The 5,841-nt window shown below is 40.6% G+C and overlaps 1 protein-coding gene across 1 annotated transcript in view; it reads left to right on the top strand.

Moving 5' to 3' along the window:
• HSD11B1 (hydroxysteroid 11-beta dehydrogenase 1) overlaps window positions 1-5,841 on the top strand; it is a 65,060-nt gene that overhangs the window by 38,816 nt on the left and 20,403 nt on the right. The gene's annotated exons all lie outside the window — the stretch shown is intronic.

Below are 5,841 nucleotides of genomic sequence, written 5' to 3'. Positions count from 1 at the left end.
ATATCCTAAAGAAGTGAGAGCCAGGACAAGAACAGATACATGCACACCCATGTTCATTGCACAACTATTTACAATGGCAAAAAGATGGAAACAACCTATATGCCCATCAACAGAAGAATTAATAACCAAACTATGGTACATACACACAATGGAATACTATGCAACACTAAAGAATGATGTAAATTAATGTAATGTTATGCAAAACAGCGCATAACATGGATGAACTTAGAGGACATTATGCTGAGTGAAATAAGTCAGTCACAGAAGGACAAATTGTTGTCCATTGTTGTGGAGGGTCAAGGAAAGGTTTATATGTGGAAGGAAACTCTTTGTTGGTTACCCGAGGTAAGAGGGGATGGGAGGGAACACTGCAAAAAAAAAAAAAAAATGCATTGACCTGTGTCATTTTAGTTTTGTATATTTCACAGTACATAAATTATATTTCAATAAAATGTATTTAAAATAAATAAATAGTATAAATAAATGAATACACACTGAAAAAAAAACTGAAAAATAATTCATTTGTCTTCCTTCCTGAAGAATTCAATCCAAAAGTCATTACCAGTTGCCATGAAGCTGACCATGACCCCCGACTCATGGCAACCCTATATGTGTCAGAATAGAACTATACTCTATAGGGTCTTCAATGATTGATTTTTTGGAAGTAGGTTTCCAAGCCTTTCTTTCAAGGTGCCTCTGGGTAGGCTCAAACCTTCAACTTTTGGGTTAATACTAAAAAAAGTAAACCACATTCACTGCCATCGAGTCAATTTGACTCATAGCAACCCCTCCTTGGGTTTCCGAGGTGGTATCTCTACAGTAGTAGATTGCCCAATTTTCCTTCCAAGGAGTGGCTGGTAGGTTTGAACCGCCAGTCTTCTGGTTAGCAGTCAGATGCATTAAGCACTACACCACCAGAGCTCATTAACTGTTTGTATCACCCAGGCATCTCAAGAAGGCAAAATATTATAATGAAATGTGCAAAGACCTGCAATTAGAAAACCAAGAGGGAAGAACACACTCAGAAATTCTCAAGCTGAAATAACTGAAGAAAAAATTCAAGCCACAAGTTGCAATACTAAAGGATTCTATGGGCAAAATATTGAACAATTCAGGAAGCATCAAAAAGAGATGAAAGGAATACAAAGTCACTATCAAAAAAGAATGTTCAGCCATTTCAGGAGGTAGCATATGAGCAAGAACTGATGGTACTGAAGGAAGAAGTCCAAGCTGCAGGGAAGGCATTGGCAAAAATCAAGGCTCCAGGAATTGTCGAAATACCAACTGAGCTGTTTCAAGAAATGGTGGCAATGCTGGAAGTGTTCACTCATCTATACAAAAAAATTTGGAAAACAGCTACCTGTCCAATAGACTGAAAAGATACATTGTTGCACCCATTCTAAAGAAAGGTGACCCAAAGGAATATGTAAATTATCTAACAATATCATTAACATCACATGCAAATAAAGTTTTACTGAAGATAATTCAAAAACAGTTGCAGCAGAACATCAACAGGGAACTGCCAGACATTTAAGCTAGATTCAGAAGAGAATGTGGAATGAAAGATATGCTTACTGATGTCAGATGTATCTTGTCTAAGAGAAAAGAATACCAGAAAGATGTTTCACCTGTGTTTTATTGACTATGTAAATGCATTCAGCTCTGTGGATCATAACAAATTACAGATAGCATTTCAAAGAATGGGAATTCAAGAACACTTAATTATGGTTGTGAGGAACCTCTATCTAGACCAAGAGGCAGTTATTTGAATAGAACAAGGGATTACTGTGTGCTTCAAAATCAGGAAAGGTGTATATCAAGATAGTATCCTTTCACCATACTCATTCAGTCTTTACACTGAGTAAATAATCCAAGAAGCTGGACTATATGAAGAAGAACATGGTATCAGGATTGGAGGAAGACTCATTAACAATCTATGATATGCAGATGACACAAGCTTGCTTGTTGAAAGAGAAGAGGACTTGAAGCACTTACTGATGAAACTCAAACACTATAGCCTTCAGCATGGATTTCACCTCAACATAAAGAGAACAAAAATCCTCACAGCTGGACCAATAAGCACCATCATGATAGAGAAAAGATTGAAGTTGTCAAGGATTTAATTTTACTCGGCTTCACAATCTAGGTCCATGGAAGCAACAGCCAAGAAATGAAAAGACATATTTCATTGGGCAAAACTGCTACAAAAGATCTCTTTAAGGTGTTAAAAAGCAAAGATGTCACTTTGAGGACTTTGAGAACTAAGGTGCACCTGACCCAGTCCATGGTATTTTCAATCACCCCATATGCATAAAAAAGCTGGACAATGAGTAAGGAGACCCAAGAAGAATTAATGCATTTGAAGTCTGGTGTTAGTGAAGTATATTGGATATACCACGGACTTCCAGAACAATGAACAAATTTGTTTTGGAAGAAGGAGCCAGAATGCTCCTTGTACTTTGGACATGTTGTCAAGGAGGGACCAGTCCCTGTAGAAGGACATCATGCTTGATAAAGTAGTGGGTCAACAAAAAGAGAAAGACCCTCGATGAGATGGATTGACTCATCCAGTCAATGACTGTGACTGAAAAAAATGAAACTCAAACAGCAACAATTGTTGGGATAACACAGGACCAGGCAGTATTTCATTCAGTTGTAGATAGGGTCACTATAAGTTGGAACTGACTTGATGGCACCTAACAACCACCACCACTACCATTACCACCCCAGGGACTCCTAGGATGTACCAATGGATGCTAAAACTAGTGAGTAAAAGCTTAATAAGAAGCATGGCACTTACTTAGTCTCAAAATCCCCCATTCCCACTGCTGCCAAGTTGATTCTGACTCATAGTGACTCTATGGAACAAATAGAACTGCCCTATAAGGTTTCCAAGGCTGTGAATATTGACAGAAGCAGACTGTACATCTTTCTTCTACAGAGCAGCTGGTGAGATCAAACTGCTGACCTTTCAATTAGCAGCTAAGTGCTTAACGACTCTGCTACCAGGGCTCCTTGGTCTCAAAAATACACCCCCCCCCCAAATACTTCTTGATTACAAAGGAGAAAGAAAAAAAGTAACTTTACAGTGGAGAAACCTTACAGATACCACCTGATTCAGGCAATCAGGCTTAATTAATATCACCAGTAATGGGACAAATGGGACTGTTATCTTGCCATGAGGAAACATTCACTAGCAGTGTGTTAGGAAGTGTTCAATATCCAACTCTTTAGAAGGGGAAAAAAAAAAACTGATCTGTAGCATTTCCATGGTAATACTTCCACTGTGGCCATAACAACGGGGCATCAACTGCTTTCACAATTCCTAATTATTTAGCAATCTGTTCTCATGATCCAGTATGAGCCAGCTCCAGCACATCACATTTTACAAAATATCTAACCTGTACTCTTTAACAGGATCAAAGTCATGAAAGTCAAGGAAAGACGGGAACCATTTCAGATGAAAGGACACATAACAACTAAATGTAGGTGATACTGAATTGGATCTTTCTCCAATAAAGAATATTCCTGAGCAAAATTTGAATGGGGCATGTGGATTAGATGACAGAACTACATTAGTACTTTCCTTGTTTTCATGTTTGTAGTGGTTATGTAGGAGAATGTTGCTATGTGTAGAAAATGCACATGAATTTATGCCAGGGTGATAGGGCATCAGGTCAGCAACTTAGTCTCAAATAGTTTAGGGAGAAAAAAAGATTCCTTGTACTGTTCTTGCAGCTTTTCTGTGAATTTGAAATTATTTGAAACTAAAGGGAATCCCAGTCATAGGAGGCTACTGACTTGGAAGAGACGTGAGGGAAGATTTGTTGTGGGGTTTTTCCTCAGTTCCTTGGAGATCCCCTGTGGGAGATTCCGGTCTGCAGGACCCTTAGTGTGAACAACGCTCTAGCTCAGTACTTTTGGCTTCCCCCTCAGCTCTGGAGTTTCAATCAGCCTAGCCTTCTTGAACCAGTCCACCCCACTGTTCCTGCACAGCTGAGACCAGACCTGCAGCCCTATACCCATCTTCATTGTTGTGGAGTCGATTCTGACTCACAGCAACCCTAAAGGGCACAGCACTGCCCCCACAGGGTTTCCAAGGCTATAATCTTTATGGAAGCTGATTGCCACATCTTTCTCCTGTGGGCAGCTGATGGGTTTTCACTACTGAGATTTTGGTTAGCAGAATAGAACTTTAACCACTGGCACCACCAGGGTTACTGCACCCTGCTGCAGAGTCTACATTTGGTCTCTGGAATGTAGGAACTTGGAGCACTTCCATTTTCAGACATACTGGATCCCACAATGAACTCAGCTCCAGCATCAGGCTAGGGTAGTTCCAGTCCTGCCTCCTGCCTGTAGACTTTCAGGTAAGAATCTAATACCATTTCCCAAACTCCAGGGGACACTGGTTACGTTCTCCAAATAACTCTCTTGAAACTCCTGTCATGTGGCTTAAGGTGAAGGGAACACAGCTGCCTCCTCAACCTCTGTTGGGACCTTCTCAACTCTCTTTTCTTCAAATACAATGATCTACTTAGGCTGGATATAAGTGATTAGTTAATGCTGGAAGAACTGATTTGGGCCCACCCTGCATGTGGAGATTTTTTGAAGTTATTCTTTTATTCCCACCTTAGGAGATCTGCTGATACTCTGAGAAAATAGGAGTAGCTACACTTAACATCTTGTAACACAGGCTTCACACCAAAACCAGTGCCATTGAGTTGACTCTGACTCATAGCAACCCTACAGGACAGATAAGAACTGCCCCATAGGGTTTCCACGGATTTAATCTTTTTCATTTTTTAATTTGTGATTTGGGTGAAAGTTTACAGAGGAAATTCATTTTCCATTGGACAGTTCATATACATTTTGTTTCATGACATTGACTGTTATCCCCATAATCCCCATAAAGCAACAACTTTCTTTCCACTTCCTCGCTGTGGTTACCTTTTCCCTGTGTCCTTCTTTCCTATGCATTCCTGCCCTCCAAGCATTTTCCCTGTGCAAATGCTGCCCTTCTGATCTCCCATAGTTAATTGTTCTAAGGAGTATAGCTACCTGGTATAATTGTTTACCTTGTAGGCCTGTCTGTCCTTTGGCTGGAAGCCATGGAAGTGAGTTCAATTCCAGTCCAGAAGGGTGACTAGGGGAGTTTCACCGGTTTCCATCAAACCAGTAAGCCTGATCTTTTTTATGATTTTGAGTTTTGTTCCACCTTTTTCCCCACTCTATCTAAGATCTCCTACTTTGAAATCTTTCCGAGTAGTTGACAGGGATAGCCAGGCACCATCCAGTTCTTCTGGTCTCAGGGACCTGTAGGCTATAGTTTGTATAGTACACTAGTCCCTTGGACTAACTGTTTCCATACATCTTTGATTTTCTTCATTCTTTGCTCCAGACAAGAAGAAATCAGTTGTTGCATCTTAGGGCCATGTGCAAGCTTTTAAGACCCCCATCACTACTCACCAAAATAGGGCATAGAGCAATGTTCTTGTGTAGTATTTTATGCCAATTGAGCTTGATGTCCCCCATGACTATGGTCCTGAGTCCACAGGACCAGTGACTCACTCCCTCAAGGTGTTTGGCTGTGCCTAAGAAGTTATCAGGGAGCTCTGGTAGCATAGTGCCTAAGGCACTGGACTGCTAACCAGAAGGCTGGCGGTTCAAACCCACCAACCTCTCCTCGGAAGGAAGATGAGGCAATCTACTTCTGTAATGATACTGCCTTGAAAACCCAAGGAGGGGTTGTTATGAGTCGGGTCCGACTCAACGGCACATAAGAACAACAACAACAAGTTATAACTTTGTCCCTGCAGCTCTATTTTATAGACACACACA

Source organism: Orycteropus afer, unplaced genomic scaffold (genome assembly GCF_000298275.1).
Source record: "Orycteropus afer afer isolate SDZICR_OR568_19922 unplaced genomic scaffold, OryAfe1.0 scaffold00013, whole genome shotgun sequence".
NCBI classification, from domain to species: domain Eukaryota; kingdom Metazoa; phylum Chordata; class Mammalia; order Tubulidentata; family Orycteropodidae; genus Orycteropus; species Orycteropus afer.
The sequence above is the reverse complement of the archived record's forward strand: the minus strand, read 5'-3'. Positions and strand labels throughout refer to the sequence as shown.